Below are 17400 nucleotides of genomic sequence, written 5' to 3' on the forward strand. Positions count from 1 at the left end.
CTTCAAAGCAAGGTACTTGTTCTTGAACTGTTTCATGTCATGACGTCTGCCTGTGCGCTGAGCAAATTGCACTGAAATTTCCTTATACCCGGCAACTGAGATAGTTGTACCTAGCCTATGTCCCGCTAAAATTTGCTCCTGCGCACACTCTAAGAAAATTTCGGTTGATACACTGTCCCAAGTTGCTTTATGTGAAAGATCAATGTAATCAGGCAACCCTTCAGTAGGCAAATGTCCAACACCTTTATGTTTCGACGGTGTTCGAGGGGAGGAGCGTGTTGCCGCCATTGAACTAATTACGGTAGAAGGTAGTGTACACATTTTACACAAATAAATTAGAAACGAAAAATAGACAACATGTCAGAGGCACATATGATATGCAAAATTAAACTGGAATGTAGGAGAAAAGTAGAACATAACTAAAAATAGAAAGTTGCATTTACAGTAGTCCAGTTTTGTTACTTCAGTTACTAGTTAGACAAGCATCCAACGTACATACGCGATGTTGTTACAATGTTTTACGTGCGCAGTAATAATATGATAACCGTTATGCACAACACAGAAATAATCGTTTTCATGACACGCAAGGTATTAAAAATTTGCACGATGTCAGCCCGTAACTGCATGACTTCGGTTGGGGATGAGTCATGGTCGGGGCTCGGTCTCCCTGATTCATCACACCAACCAATCCAATTTACACATTGCTGATGAGCAACAAACATAACTGTGGTTAGCTAATGAAGTTCAATTTTGCCAATAAATGGAGATTCAAATAACATATTTTACACAACTCACCACAGGCCGAGGACAAACATAATATGCACGACCAGGATTTTTGTGGGATCTGGAAATCTTAACAAAACAATGGCCATAGCCGCAAGCACACATGCGTCGTGGCCCTGTTGACGTGCTAGTGGACATAGACGAAGCCATCCGCTGTTTCTTACTAACAAATATTTAGTAAAAATAGTGATTTTTAGAATTTACGAATACACTTTACAGATAAAACAGGTTCATCTTTAGTATAAATAATACTGATCTGATGTGATTCTATCTCAACAAACATGCGTTATCTAAAGTTTGGCGTGGTCCGACATGATCATTTTAACTCTTAAATGAACAACCGAACCAATACATATCACCTATGTTGTTGTTATTTATATTGAAGAGCTATTGAATAGAATAGAGTATTTTCACAATTATTTGAATATGAAACAACAAACTCGTAAATGAACCACTCGACCAATAGATACCAACTGCCATATATGTATTTATAAATTATAATTTAGAAACTACAAATGTAGTCTAAGAACATGAACTGGGCCATGGAAATGGGTGCATTACCAATTCTAATAACACATTTTTTCATGTCTTGGTTTTCACTAAACAAAATAATTTCATGTCTTCGCTTTACCAATTGTAATAACAAATTTTTTCCCCCATCCAAATGAATACGTAAAGCGTACAAGGCCAACACCAAAATAGAACACTCAAAACAAGACATAACGACCCAATTTCCACTGATTATTATTAGTATTTTGTTCTTGTTTTTAATAAATAAGGCAGCCAGTATATAAGAAAGTCCATGGAAAAACTGCGTTAGTATAAGAACTTAATTCAATAGTCTTATCCCAATTCTCTAACCCTACCACTTGCTGGATCAAATTTAGCAAAGGTGACCAAGTTCAGAGCATTGCAGTGTAGAAGAACTAACACATGTGGAAGTACAAAATCATTATGCATAATTCAGAGAAGTGAACTTAGTATTGAAAATGAGATTGATAACTGAATGGAAATCGTTAACTGAATATTCTTAATATTTATCATTCTATTAACAATTCATCTTAATTAATAAACAATATGTACAAGGAACTATAACCAGCATTTTCCCCAGCATGTAGCTCTTGTGCTTAAATTAATATCTCACAAGTCTAATCTACTTTCATCAAAATTACAAGAAGATAATAAGGTTTAGGCATTTGCAAATTCAAAACTATGGTGGTGAATCTATTTACTTTAACTTCTTGATATATGGTGGTGAACTATAATCAGCAAATTCATTATGCATTTTACAAGAAGATAATAAGGTTTAGGCATTTTGATAATAAGACAGTCATGATGAAATAGGTAAAATAATGAACAGAAATGACGAAATGAGGAAATTAGATTAAAATAATGAACAGAGCATTGAAGATTCCCAACATGTTGTTGTACCCTTAATTCAGATTAATTGATAGGCTTCACAGAAAATTTTTTTGCTCCATCTCATAAACACAGTTTGACAGAAAATTATTGAAAATTTTGGTCCATCTCATATATGATGCACAAACACAGATGGACAGATAAAAATGGAGAAAACACAGTGGATTGTGAATGATAATAATAGAAATCAAGGGGAATTACATCATTCGAATGGGAAAAACAGGGGAAAAAATGGGAAAAACTGGGTTGTGAATGATAATTATGGAAAAAATTGTTTTGAAAAAAAAAAAAAAATTCCAAACATAAGCAATGATTACATCACTCCAAGCGTGAATGATAATTATGGAAATCACGGGGGAAAAAACCTGGGTAGCTCAACACAAAAAAAATGTTCAGAAAAAAACCTTCGCGGTTCTGTGGAAGGCATTTAACTAAGGCGAGAAAAAAAAAATGTTGTCGGCGATTTATATTTGGGGAAAGACGGATCATCACCAGATCGGCATAAATACCAACCAAATACCATCACTATGGGCGAAAACAGAGGAAGATGTCGTAGATCGGAATGGAAAAAGTTTCAAACCGAGTCGACAAAGGTAACAAACCCATGTATAATCGGTTCAGGTGATTTACCTGTCGTAGTTCTTCGTCCGTCGTGTTCTGTGGAAGGCAGAGGTCCGCCGGAGATAGGTCCGCCGGAGAGAGATCAGTCGCGCACTGGTGTTGCTACAGTCGGTGTGAGAGACGGAACGAAAGAGATGAGAATAGGGCACTTGTGTTTCAGCTGTGTGTATAACCCACACCCTTTGAAATAGTCAAAGGGCAAAATGGTAATTCCACCCCCCGTTTCTAACCTAGCTGTACCACGCGTGAACTGTTCACACTTTTTGGCTGAAATTTGAATTGAGGCTATAATAACCTAAACCTCATGTTCCCAAACAGCGCCAAAATTTTAAGATTTTTCTATAATAAAATCTTAATGAGGTAGGATCTTTTTAGTAATTTATAATATTTATGAGCATATATTTTATTTTTATAATTTTTTTAGGGATTAAATATGCTTGAATTAAATAATTTAAGAATTTAATACATTCAGTCAATAATTTGAGGATTAAATATATTTTGATTTATATATTTTTAGCATTGAGTAGACTCAGAAACTATGTAGACAATTTAACGATAATTTAAGTGTAGAAATTGTAATAAACCCTACAAAACAAAAAATTAATTAACAAACTTGCAACTTCCTGAACCAGTTAAAACCCAAACCCTCCAAAACCCATAAATTTACCCTTCAAACCTAACAGTCATCCCTACCAATTGCTAACTCTTGCAAACATTTTTTCAAACAACTCACATGCATATGCATTGTGGTATAACCCCTACAATGGTAACTGATCAAACACTATTTCTTCATCTCTCAAATCAACCCATATAATAACAAAGAAAAAAAGGTAAAAGGAAGGGAGAGAGAAAGGGTTGATGTTGCGATGGTGGTGGCTCTGCGCCACTGTTGGCGCTACCGGCGAGTCTAGGAAGGGGTCGTCGGAGTTGAGGGCCTGATCGGACCTGGGTGGTTGGCTGGAGAAAGGAAAGGAGTTCTGCAAACCAGTGGTCAGAGACTGCCGGAGTTTGGGGTAAGAGTTTGGTTACTTTGGTAATGTGATTAATGGGTAGAATGGTATTAAAAAAAAAAAGTAATAAAATAAAAATTGATAATTGGGTGTCTAATCTAATTTTGTTAGGTGCATTTAAAGCGCCAATAACGGCGTAATTCTATGGAAAGTACGTGCAAGTGGGGGAAAGAGAAAAAATAGAGGGCCACTATTAGCACCTATCTCTTTACTTTTGGCCCTTCCATTTCTTTAAACTCTCACATAGCAAAATGAATCTCCTACCTTTTTTTTGAGCCCCACCTTAATACCAACTATAGCCTTCATCTTTTTGACCCCCAACTTTTTTTCTGCAATTTTCATACCACCGGCAATCCCACCCCATCGGCGACCTCCTAGAACCTCTCCCACTGACGACCATCCTCTGCCACCTCCATCATCTTCAACCACAACTCTAAAATAATTAGGATATTTTAGGATATTTTGAAACTCTATCTCTGAAACCTTCAAGAATCCCAAACAACAACCTGTAATGATACAACCTCCACATTGCCAACTGTAAACCCCAATTGGAAAAAACACCCAACATCAAAGATGAAAGATAAGCACCAATAGCTAAATGTAGATAAGACAATTAACTTTGACCTGGTAATAGTGCAAATTGCAGGTGAAAGATGAACACTAATGCCATATGTAGATTTAATTTCAGATGTTCCATAATGCCTAAGCCCGTAATTCATGATACTAGATAGATGCTCTGACACAACTATCCTTAACTTCTACATCGCAATAATACGCCTCTTTTCCCAGCACAAGAAACGGCAATATGGGGATAGGCGGCGTGAAAAGCCCTATCACTGGAAACTGCTGCTGCTGTTGTAGAGGCAGAGGAGGTGGTGACTGAGCTCCTTGCTCACGGCGGAACTAGTGGTTGCCGACGGCAATGGCAGTGGTGGTCGCCAGTAGAGATGGTGGTGAAAAGGTTGGTGGGTTAGGGTTTGGGAAATTAGGGTTAGTGTTTGGGAAATTAGAGTTAGAATGTTAGGGATGAGGGTAAAAATGTAACTTCATGCTTGGACAAAATTGGAATTAAAAAAGAAAAAGAAAAAAAATGAGGGGTCCAACAAAGAAAGGTAGGTGCTAATAGCAACACTCAAAAAATATTACCAACACAAATGAAAGACTGTGGAAGCGCAATTGTCACTTGCACCCGTCATGTATTGATAATTATTTTCCCCTTCTCCACCAGCATGTATTTCTCCTAATTCTATTGGCACACCATAATATTTTCAACTTATATTATTTTATGGTTCGAATATCAATTATTCGAACAAAAATCTTGATATTTGGATAATTAATTTTTGTTAAGAAATTGATAACATTTAATTTTTGTTTTCAAACTTATATAAAAAAAACTCACAAATGATGAGGACCCAAAACAAAGGCTGGTATGCAAATAACAATTCTCAATTGTATTTTGAATAATTGTCAAGTGAGGTTTTTGTAATTTGCACATACAATTTTACTTTCCTTCTTTTGTGATTGTTTTCTTTGACTTGGAGTTAATTAATATCAGATTTTAAGGAAGGAAAGAAGGGTCGGTACGTGATCACTGTCAACTATCATGGTTATTTTGACGATTTGTAATGTTTTGCTAGTCTCTTGGTCAAATGAGCTGACAAGTTTGAATACAAACTAATAATTAAATTCATTCCCACACATTTGTTTTGACTTGTACCGTTAGAGTTTGGAAATATTTCTAACATTCCACCAATAATATGTATTCAATTTATGGGGTACATACATTTCATTGTTGGATTATTTTTTATGAGATTAGATATGATAAAATTATTGATAGGATTGTGAGAGATATGCTATTTGAGAGATTTATTTATAAATTCCATTTAGAGAACCTACAGCCCAATAAGTTCACAAAGTATTATTTTGTTCCACCCAATTTCATATATTTAGACTTCTATCTCAAGAGGTTCTTTTTTCTTTAAGAAATTAATTGACGGATAAATAATTGGATGTTGGGAGGGAGGAATTATATTTGGTTAGATTGAGATAAAAAGAAGTTTAATATCCCCAATGCCACAATACCTATGGTATTACAAAAGTAAAACAAACGTGGGTTAAAATAGGTGTGAGATCTGCATATTTCCCCACTTCCAAGCGTCCTCCTTATCATGCAATCAAACACGAGATTAAAATAGGTGTGAGAACCACATGTTCTCCACCTCCCATTTCCCATTTTCTCCTACAAAGAAACAAGCACATATTGTTTACCCAATAACCTAGTATTATTTGTCATTTTGTGGAATAATTCCACTTGTATTAATCAATGTCAGAGCTGGCCTCACTTTTTAGTGCCCAAGGTAAACTTAGGAAATGGGGCCAGCACTTATACGTAATTTAAAAATATATGTTGATAAAATATTAATAATTTTCAATTAAATTAAATTTTTTTGTTGGTACCTACACAAAATTTGTTGTTTATATAAATAATAAAAGTATTATTTTTTCACTCATGAAAATCACTTAAAATATTAAGTGAGAAATCTAATTTTAAAAGTATTAGTAAGTAAATCGTTTATAATTTGTTTTTCACAATAATTACAATATTTTATTTCCTGAGCAATTTCATATGATTTTTATAGTTGACATAAATCGTAGTTATTGAGATTGATGTAAATCATAATTATTGAGATAAATTTTGAATATTTTTTATTTTTAATATTGTTAGGACCCTACTTGTTGTCAAATTTCGTGGACAAACTTGGGTTTAAAATTGAGTTGTAATTTTCCTGTTTTGGGTCTTTTAGCTCGAGCGGGAAAAGTGGCGCTTGAGTGGAAATTCCATCCTCACAGTATTTTGGCTGGCTCGTCTGCAAAATATACTGAGTGGTGTGTTTTTACGCTCAAGCGTGGGATCTTTTGCTCGAGCGTGAACCTTGGTTTAGAACACGCGATATAAAGTCCCCACTCGAGCGTCCATTCTCACGCTCGAGGGGACCTCGCGATCTCAGCGTCTATAAAACCTCTAGTTGCTCCAAATTTAGGGTTCTGTTTTCTAGATCTTCTCTAAGGTTTTTAGGATTTTTTTTTGGGGATATATTTTTGATTTTCCTTGATGTTTGATTGAGTTTGAACTCATGTTCTTATAAGCACACATCAAGGAGTTTGTTTGGTCTTCTTTGAGAGTATTCTTCTTCGGTGGACTCCGAAGATTCAAGCACATAGTAATCAAAGGAGTTTGTTGCTGAGTGCAGTCGCTGATTCAAGAATAGATGTTGTAGATTCAGCATCAATCTAATCAATTCCGAGATGAAGGTTGCATGAAAGACATACAGAAGATTTGAAGACAAATTAGAAGCGTTTGGGTAATTTGTTTGGCATCTTTGTAATATTTCTTTCTTTCTTTAGTAGTGGATTGATTTGTGACGTTTCGCCCATGGTTTTTTATCACAATTGAAGGTGCTTCAATTGTGATTTTTCCACGTAAAAATCGTTTGTGTCGATTTATTATTTTTTGAAACAACAATCTAAATCACTTTCATACGTGCTTGTTGATTTAAATTGTGAGTTGTAATCGGTTGGGAATCGGAACAATTTAATCTCGATCCAATCACGAATCACTTAGGTTTTTCAAATATTATTAATTTATTCATACTTTTTCCTGATGTAATAGATTGAATTGTAAAATTTAATCAATTTCAACGTAAAAAAAAATTATTTCTCCAAAAGCAATTGTAGCTGGTATAGTCAAACAATATACTATAAATAATTCATACATTTGGCGAACAACCATCCATCCATTACTTTTAAATAATTCATCAATTCATTTGTCTTTTATTTCTCTTAAATTCTCTAAACCCTCATTTTTAAACTACTAATACTATAATGTAGGTTTAGTTCACTAAAATGAAATTGAATTAAATGATATGACCATGCTTTAGTCTCTTTATAGAATGATTATTCCCTTCACCGAGGTAAAGGATGATTTCATTCATAATATTTTTTATTATTTTTTAGTAAATCAAACTTGAGGATGGGCATTATATTGGAATGATTATTCCATTCAACTTCATTTCAATAAATCAAACATAACTTAAGACCGAAATATTTAAGAAAACATAACTTAAGATTGAAATTATTTCGGGATCCTATTTTTTAGGCAGAATTCGGGAGCCGAGGCGGTAGTCTTGCTTGCCTTGCCTCAGGGCCGGCCCTAATTAATAGATGGGGAAAAAAAATATAGAAATGGTTAATGTATGCTTATGAGCTGATGTTGATTAGAATCTTCTTAGAAACTCCAATATTTAATTACAAAGTCAAGTGTCAACTTAAAAAATTGGAAATAATGGAATTGTTGAAATCGGAAAACACATAACAAACTATTTTAGTAACATCTTAACTGCTTTAACAAATTTCTCTAGCAGTGATGTGCCACAATCTTATTCCATAGCTGACAAGTTTTGAATACTATCTTCCTCATTGATCCATATATACTTATTTTTCTTTATAGAAGTAGCAGTATACAACTTCCATTGATTTCTTTTGCCAGTTCTCATGAGTGAAGAACATTGTAAATTAGGTGAGGAAAAAGAATACACATGATAGCGTCATCATGATTTTTGCAAAATGATCATGGGAATCATTCCTTTCGCTATTTCATATTACTTGTCAGCTTTTGTTTTAGCAAATGACATGCTAAATCAATTCCAACAAATCAATGACAGTGGGGCATTAGTATCTTCTAGACGAGATTTCAAGTTAGGCTTCTTCAGTAAAAGCAATTCGAGGAGCCGATACTTGGGGATATGGTATAACAATATCCCAGTTCAAACCATTGTTTGGGTGGCGAACAGAGACAGACCGCTTAATGATTCATAGGGTGGTCTAAAGACTGGGGATAATGGAAATTTGATACTTCTTGATAGTGGGGGAATAGTTGCTTGGTCTACCAGTATCTGGAATATATCATCAAAACCCACTGTTGCACTGCTCTTAGACTCTGGAAATCTTGTTTTGAGAAGTGAAAATGGTGGGAACACAGAAAGTTATATTTGCCAAAGCTTTGATCAACCTTCAAATACACTGATAGCTGGTATGAAGCTGGGATGGGACTTGAGAGTCGGTTTGGACCAGTATTTGACATCATGGAAGAGCGCAGATGACCCTTCTCCCAAAGATATCTCTTGTCGGTTCGATCTTGATGGTCTTCCACAAGGTGTTATATGTAATGGGTCTGTTAAGCAGTACCGAACTGGGATATGGAACGGGCTACAGTTTAATGGTGTTGAGCCTCAAAACTCTATCTTCAATGCTAATTTCATCGATAATTTAGAGGAGGTGTATTTCGAGTTTGATCTATATCAACAGATAACAAGGCTGGTTTTGAATTACACCGGGACAATGCAATGTGTGATATGGAACAATAGGAACCTTGAGTGGGTTGTCATTAATACAGTACCTAGTAATCCATGCGAAAGATATGGCCAGTGTGGTCCTAATTCTATTTGCACAATCTCTAATGCATTCACATGTAGTTGTTTGGATGGATACATTCATAAATCTTCGCAAGATTGGAATACGATGGTTTGGAATGGTGGATGCATTCGCAAATACCCATTAAACTGCTTGGATGGAGAAGGATTTGTGGCATTCAAAGGCATGATCGTCCCTAATTTGTCAAAGTTTTCTCTGAACACTAGTATGACACTTAAAGAATGTGAGTTGGAGTGTTTAAAGAATTGTTCTTGTGCTGCTTATGTTAACTCCAATACTACTGGAGGGGCAAGTGGATGCTTGCTTTGGTATGGGGATCTGATTGATATTAAAAGATTCACAAATCTTGGTGATTAAACTTTGTATATTCGGGTTACAGCTGCAGACCTCGGTACGTTTCTTGTTATTCGTGTTCAATAATTCATTAGGCTACATAAATTTGGCCAAACACGTATACTACACGATTTTTCTTTTAAATTTTTATTTATATAATTTTCACTGGATGGTGTTTGTAGAGTCTAGATCAGATTCCAAGGAGAAGAAGAAGAAGCTGATGTTGGTGATTATCCCCGTCTCAGTGGCTTTGTTGTCGTTCCTCCTTGCTTCTTGTGTCATGTGGAAGAGGATAAAACAAACAAGAGGTAAATCTAAAGTTCCTTAATTTGGTTGAAAGCTAACTTTATGTGGAATTTATATAGTAACTAAAGATTTCGTAGTCAATGTTATTTAAATGAATAGAACTATAAATAAATAACTAAAACGGAAGGAAACAACAAATGAAAGCATGATTTAGAATTAAATTCTATGAGATAAAACTGTCCCTAGTGTGTTAAGTGATATTTTTTAGTATTCTCTCAATAGTGAATACTGAAAATGTTATATAATAATGAGTTAATATTTGACTTATTCTTAGCGAATCTTGTATTATTACAAGATTGTATAAAAATAGATACACAAGTCCACACATTGCACACCAAAACAGCTTAGCTTTGTTAGGTGCAGTGGAGACTTAAGTTTCTCTGAACTAGCAAATGTGTCAAACCATGAGTCAACCAACAAGTTAATTGGAATAACCTGTTTGTTTCATAAGAGTTTCTTATTCAGAGTTTATCCTTTTGTTGACTTAAAGTTTGATCCCATCGGACTACATCAAAGATGACATTTCAGTGGCCTGGATTATCTTAATCCTAATATATCATTGGTCCATTATGGTAAGATAGTTTGACAATATTGTTGGGCCTATTTCCTTTCATCTTAAGTTTTGGGATAGTTGGTGATATAACTTGGTATTATAGCTCTAGTTCCGGGGATGGCGTTTGGTTTGTTGTCTGTTTTCACCTAGATATGCAAGATGAGATCTGTTTAGAGCTAAAGTTTCGGGACAATTGGTTATCTGACTTGGTATTAGCGCTCTAGTTCTGGGGAAGTCTGTGAATTTGTTGTTTGTTTGCCCCCCTAGATGCACAAGACAAGGTTTGTTTGAACGTGGTTAGTTGTCTGTTTGCCTAAAGGTTGGAAGACAATGAGAAAGATAGGGTTGCACTTGAGAAAAGGTATTAAAATAGGCAGGACATACGTTGTTGATGAATGGTGTTAAGATAGCTAGATATATATTGGTAGATCATTGTTATAACAGCTTATGCTTTTGTGACAATTGATAATCCAACACTTTACATTCAATAAAAACGTAACAAGGGTATTTTGTGCATACTTTTATACTAACTCCTTTATCTAGATTGATATGCAAGGAGCACTTAAAAACTTAATGTTCTTGTTAAGTCATTCCCCCCCCCTCTCCATATTTAGTTTAATAAAGGTGATTTACCATTTTTTTCTATTCTTCTTCTGTACTTTAAATACCAAATTCCCCTGTAAAATTTATGCATCAGGGTATTGTGGAATTTAATGCCATATGATAGTCATTTGTGGACACAAATATAACCAAGTTTCAATTTTGTTTGTTTCCTGATCTTCTCATGTGTTGTGATTGACAGGTTCACGACCAAACATTACAATCAAAGATGATGAAAACATAGACTTACCCAGTTCCAATATAGTCACAATTGTAAATGCTACAAGCAATTTTTCTATTTCTAGTAAGATTGGAAGGTGGGTTCGGACCAGTTTACAAGGTAATTTCAATTGCATTTACTAAAGTCATTATAATTTTCTGTGTTGTGTATTTGTGAGTGTGCCTCAAAAGAGATCAAATTCAAATCTTTGCATGAGGGTTTGAAAAAATCTTATGTTTTCTTGTTTGTTTCATTGCTGTTCTATGTAGTGTCGATTTGCCTTAGGTTGCCCCATATAGGTGGCTTCCACCTTGGACCTTTTGTTTGGCAAATGCCCGTGTATGATGTTTTTATTTTCAATCTTTATTTACTTTCTTACTTTCCAAAAAAAAAAATATTGTATTTCCATAGGGTCAGCTATCAACTAGACAAGATATAGTAGTAAAGAGGCTCTCAAAGAATTCTAAACAAGGGCTCAGTGAATTTAAAAATGAGGTTATCTTGATTGCCAAGCTTTAGCACCGAAATCTTGTTAGGCTTTTGGGATGTTGCATTCAAGGAGAAGAGAGGATATTGATCTATGAGTATTTTCCCAATGGCAACTTGAGCTCCTTTATTTTTGGTTTGATCCATCGACCTTTCTTCTAACTTCCTCAATTGAATGTCGAAACTGAACTACACAATACTCAAACTTGTCCACCATTATGTCAACTATTGAATAGAAAACTAATATTCTATACAAATGCCTCTCTTGATCTATGTCCTAGATACAACAAAAAGCAACTCTCTTGAATGGAGGAAATGCTTTGATATTATTATGGGGATTGCTCGAGGGCTTCTCTTCCTTCATCAAGATTCAAGACTGAGAATTATTCACAGGGATCTCAAAGCTAGCAATGTGCTACTAGACAATGAGATGAACCCCAAAATTTCAAACTTTGGCATTGCTAGAGCTTTAGGAGGAGATCAAATATCCGAGAAAACGAGAGGGGTGATTGCAACTTAGTAAGTAGCCAAAAGATTCTTGCATGTACCTACCTAATTTCAAGTTTCACCAACTTCTTTATTGATTTATTAATTTGATTATGATGTGCAGTGGTTATATGTCCCCAAAGCATGTATTGCGTGGGCTATTTTCAATGAAATCAGATGTTTTTAGTTTCGGAGTACTTGTTTTAGAAATAGTGAGTGGACAGAGGAACAAAAAGTTCTGACATCCTAACCATACTCACAACCTTCTTGGGCATGTAAGTTTTTGCATGAGTTTGTTCTCTTCATTTTTGGAATTTTCTTCCATTATTGATATCTGATATAAATGTGCTCTCTTAGGCATGGAAACTATGTATTAAACGGAATGCCATCCAGCTAGTTGATGAAAAGTTGGAAACTTCAGCAATGCTGACGTTAGAAGTATTAAAATGTATACAAATTGGTCTCTTGTGTGTGCAACAACGTCCCGAAGATAGGCCGACAATGTCATATGTGTTGTCAATGTTGGATAATAAGAGTGCAATGTTGCCCCGTCCTAGACAACCCGGATACTTTATGAAGGAGAGTGGTGATGAGATAGAACTTGCATCAACTGTAGGAATACAATGTTCCACAAATGAGACGACTCTAATGGGACGATAAGAAATGCCAGTTAAGCATATTAGCTCGTGTTTATTACTATTAATTTTCAATAAGAGTGTTCATACCATATTTGATAACAACCTTACTGACAGATGATATATAAGTGTCCTTGTTTAATAGCAAACGAGATAGAATGAATGACTGATTTTTACTGGCCAAAGACTTTCCGATGGTCAAATAGTACACTGGTGAGTGTTATGCAATTGAGGTTAGAATTGTTGCATGCTTCCTTTGGAGTTAGGTGAGATGGATTTTGGATTGTGATCCCTGTTATGATTTTTTTTTCTTTCTGGAGAATATTCTTGTTTTATGGCAAACGAGATAGAATGAAGGACAAAAGACAATTAGTTCTCAAAATATGCATTTTTTGTCATTATAGTTCATTAAATTTCAATTTTGTCATTTTGGTCCTCAAACTTGTCAATTTGAGTCAACTTTGTTCTAGGTTTAATGTTCATTAACAGAAATATGAATAAAAGACAGTTTTGGTCTCTAAAGTATGCATTTCTTTTTGCTATTGCTTGAGTTAACAGGTTGCATCCTAGGTCCAATCGTTGATTTTCTTTTCATAAACACAATAAGATAGTCAAAAGAATTTAAGAATAATTTAGAACGGTTATTCTGTGTCACAATGACACAGCCACTTGCTATTGCACAACTTGGTAGAAGGGATAGAATTCATGATTTTCGTTGAGTGATGAGCAGCAAGAGAAGGTATAATGATTTGTGATTAATTTGTAATGTCTCATATGATATCCCAGATATACTAAAAAGTTTTTTAATATTTTATGGACCTCCGCTTACAATTATAAAAAAACACAACGATTGATACGAAAAATTATATCAAATTTCACTAATTATAGTACACTTACAATTATACGTTAATCAATATTAGATAAATGAAATAATAATAATAATAATAATGTCATCAAATATTAAATAAAAATATAAATTTTATCGTTAAAAGTTTATTTTAATACTTTTAAACAATAAAAAAAAATTTAATTGACAAAATTGCACCATCCAAAACCAGTTAAAAGTTACCCAAACCCACCAAAACCATACTTACCCAAAAAAACCCGCCAAGACCTTCACCCTTCCAACCCAACTGCCACATCTTCCAATTTCTATCATGTGATGCATTTTGTCAAACACCTTCACCATATTTGGTTTGTTTGCTGACAGATAATTTTTGAGAAAAATTTTTAAAAATTTATTTAGTTGAAAAATTTTGAAAAAAAAAAATTTTAATTTCTTTTCTTTCTACTGCACATTAATCAATCACTTTTTCTCTATCATCGTTCATTCTTTTACATTCTACACATCAATCAATTTTTTTTTTTCTGACACCTATCTATTCACCTATAAAATAAAATAACATAAAAGGTAAATTATGTAAATGATCTTTGTAGTTTATGCGATGTGTCAGTTTGGTTTTTTTGTTTTAATTTGCTTGATTTTGTCCCTTAATTTAACGGATTGTGTCATATTGGTTCAATAAATAACAGCTATTAGGTTTGGTGGACGAAAGCTCAAACGATGTGTCAATTTGATCCCTGTAGTTTACACGATATGTCAATTTGGCCCCTGTTAAAATCAAACAAATTAAAACAACATGAGCCAAATTGGCACATTGTGTAAACTACAATGACCAAATTGACATGTTGTTTAAGCATGTGACGACTTTTTGTCCACCAAGCCTAACAGTCATTATTTATTAGACCAATATGACACAATCCATTAAATTAATGGGCAAAATCGAGCAAATTAAAACAACATGGATCAAATTGACACATTGTGTAAACTACAAGGACCATTTACATAATTTACCAAAAAACAAAATCATCTAAGGGTTGTGATGTCTCGGGTACTTAACCCAATTGAATTTATATTTAATTTCGTTTAAACACCTCGTTTTCAAGTGTTTGATTTTAATTTTTAGACCTCGTAATCCGTGTAGTGTCACCACATTTCGTAACTCTCTTGTTTTAATTTTCTAAATTACTTTCGAGTTAAAGATTTGAATTTAAGATGTGAGATCGGAATTAGAGTGTGGGAAACACCTTAGAAATTGATTTTGAGCCACCAGGTTTTCTCGCACGTGCGGATTACTACAAGTGTGGATTGGTTTTCTAGGGACTTGACTGTCCGTGCGAAGGCCAGGGCCGCACGTGCGGGGATTTGGAGTTGGGATGGGTATTTCTTCTGCGTAAAAACGCACGTACGGCCTTGGGCCACTGCATGTGCGAACGAGGCAGTTGCATGTGTGGCCAAGGGCTCCGTACGTGCGAGGTTTCGCATTTTTGTCTCGATGTTTTAGTCCATTTCACTCAAATCTGATCCCAAAACCCTATTTCTCTCATTTTCATTATATCTCTCTCTAAATATCACTTCTCTCTCTCTCTCTCCCTCTCTACATTTACTTTACCAACCCCACATTTTCTTTGATTTCTCTCAATCCATTGAGATTTTGACCCTTGTTGTGTGCAGTGGAGATTAGTTTTCGACACTGTCAAGATTTGGGGTTTTTCTCTCTTCTCCTTTTCATAGTTTGAGGTAGAGATTTTTTTGAGTTATATATACATTTTAGCAAGTCTATGTGTTGTTTGTTAATAGATATGTGTGTTTTGAGTTAGGGTTTGATTAGATGGGGTTGTGATTTCCTCAAAGGAGGGTTTTCTCAAATATTTCTTCAATAGTTCTCAAATCTTTAAAATATTGAACTATGTGGATGGTTTGGAGATTTTTAAGAGAAAACCCCTCTTCAAAAATGAGAAACCCTAATTTTTGGAAAAACCCTAGATTCTGGAATTTAGGGAAAATGTTGTGTTAATTGTAAAATCAAGATTTATGAAATATTGTTGTTGAGAAATGATTAAAGTGAATTGTTAATTGTAAATATTGAAAATCCATGGAATGGAAGATTGATGTTGAGAGTTGATGAGAATGGCATATTTTTATGCTATTGTTGAGAAATAAAGATTGGAAATAATAACTATCATATTGAAATTTCTTCTACTATATGAGAAAGAGAATGCATATGATGATGTGTTATTATTATCTTTTGAAAAATATATATTGTGTATATATATATTGAGTAGAGATTGGTATTTGATCAAATTGAGAATTGTGTTGTTGAGATTGGAAATTATTAAAACATTGGAAAATTAACAATGTATTGATATATCGCATTGTCATATCATTTCATCCTCATTGCTTTTCTATTTGGCATGGTTGAGACTACATTTTGAATAAGGAGTTATTTTGCGAAAAAAATATTAAGTATGTTTGGTTTGGATTTCTAGAGTGATTTTGGGAAAAAAAATTTAAAAAATTTGTTTGGTTTGTAAATTTTTCAAAACTATTTTCAAAATCACTTTCTCTCTCTTACCTATTAATCAATCACTTTTTATCTCTCCTCCCTCCTTCTCAATCGCTTTTTCTCTCACACACATCTACTCAATTATAACAAAATATCAAATCATTCCAAACTCCAAAACTACTTTCAAAATACACAACCAAACAAACCAAAAAAATTTCTTAAATCTCTCCCCAAAACAATTTTTAAAAACTACTCTCCCAAAACCAAACCAAACATATTGGGGTAAATATGTTTGGTAAGTCTGGTTAGGGGGTGTAGTGTGGTTGGATTAAGTTGACCTGGTGAAAGTCCAAAAACATGCACAGAGTAGGTTCCAATGTCCTTCCGGTTAGGAGCTGGTAAAGTAGCATTGGTAGTATTTGATATGCCTACTTGCAGACACCAGCCTAGGGATTGCTTAAACCATATTTACCATCCCTTGATTATATATTGAAATCATTGGATTAATTATGTTTTCAAATGAGCATCTTGCATGAGATTTTTAAATGAGAAAACTTACATTTTTTAGCATGGCATGACATATGCATCCATCTATTGAGATTGCTTAAAATGTATATACTTTGTGAATGTTTCTTTACTAAACTTTATACTCATCCCTAGTGGAACCACTTGCAGGTAAAGATGCTGTGATCTGGCCGAAATAAGTACGTGGAGGACTTTATGGAGCACAAGGCTCATTTACTTGTATTTTATTTTTGTCAAGCCAAAGGCTAATATTCGTGGGTTAAGATAACCATTTATCTATAACTGGACTTAAGCCTTGGAACTAAATACCCATCGGGCATTATTTATGTGATCGTTTCTTACTTCCTTTCATCACATGTTATAAATTCATGTTCTAGGAATTGTGAATGTATTAATTGCATGTGATGTGTCTTTTTTAAATCTCTAAGAATACAAATACTGAGATTTGAGGGTATGTGAAAAATTATAATGTTATATATTGTCGTTACCTAATGGATGGGAACCATGTAGTTATTCAATTGTGAAGGATTATAATTATGAGAATTAAGCATGATTGATGAGTCAATACAGATTATCAAATGTTAAT

General features: G+C 34.2%; 1 pseudogene; it reads left to right on the forward strand.

Annotated features, from left to right (window-relative positions):
• The first annotated feature begins 8462 nt into the window (after window positions 1-8462).
• On the forward strand, window positions 8463-12575 carry LOC114311601 (G-type lectin S-receptor-like serine/threonine-protein kinase At4g27290; annotated as a pseudogene).
• The last annotated feature ends 4825 nt before the right edge of the window (window positions 12576-17400 follow it).

The sequence above is a fragment of the Camellia sinensis genome, chromosome 9 (assembly GCF_055761805.1).
Source record: "Camellia sinensis isolate YWXY chromosome 9, ASM5576180v1, whole genome shotgun sequence".
In the NCBI taxonomy this organism is placed as follows: domain Eukaryota; kingdom Viridiplantae; phylum Streptophyta; class Magnoliopsida; order Ericales; family Theaceae; genus Camellia; species Camellia sinensis.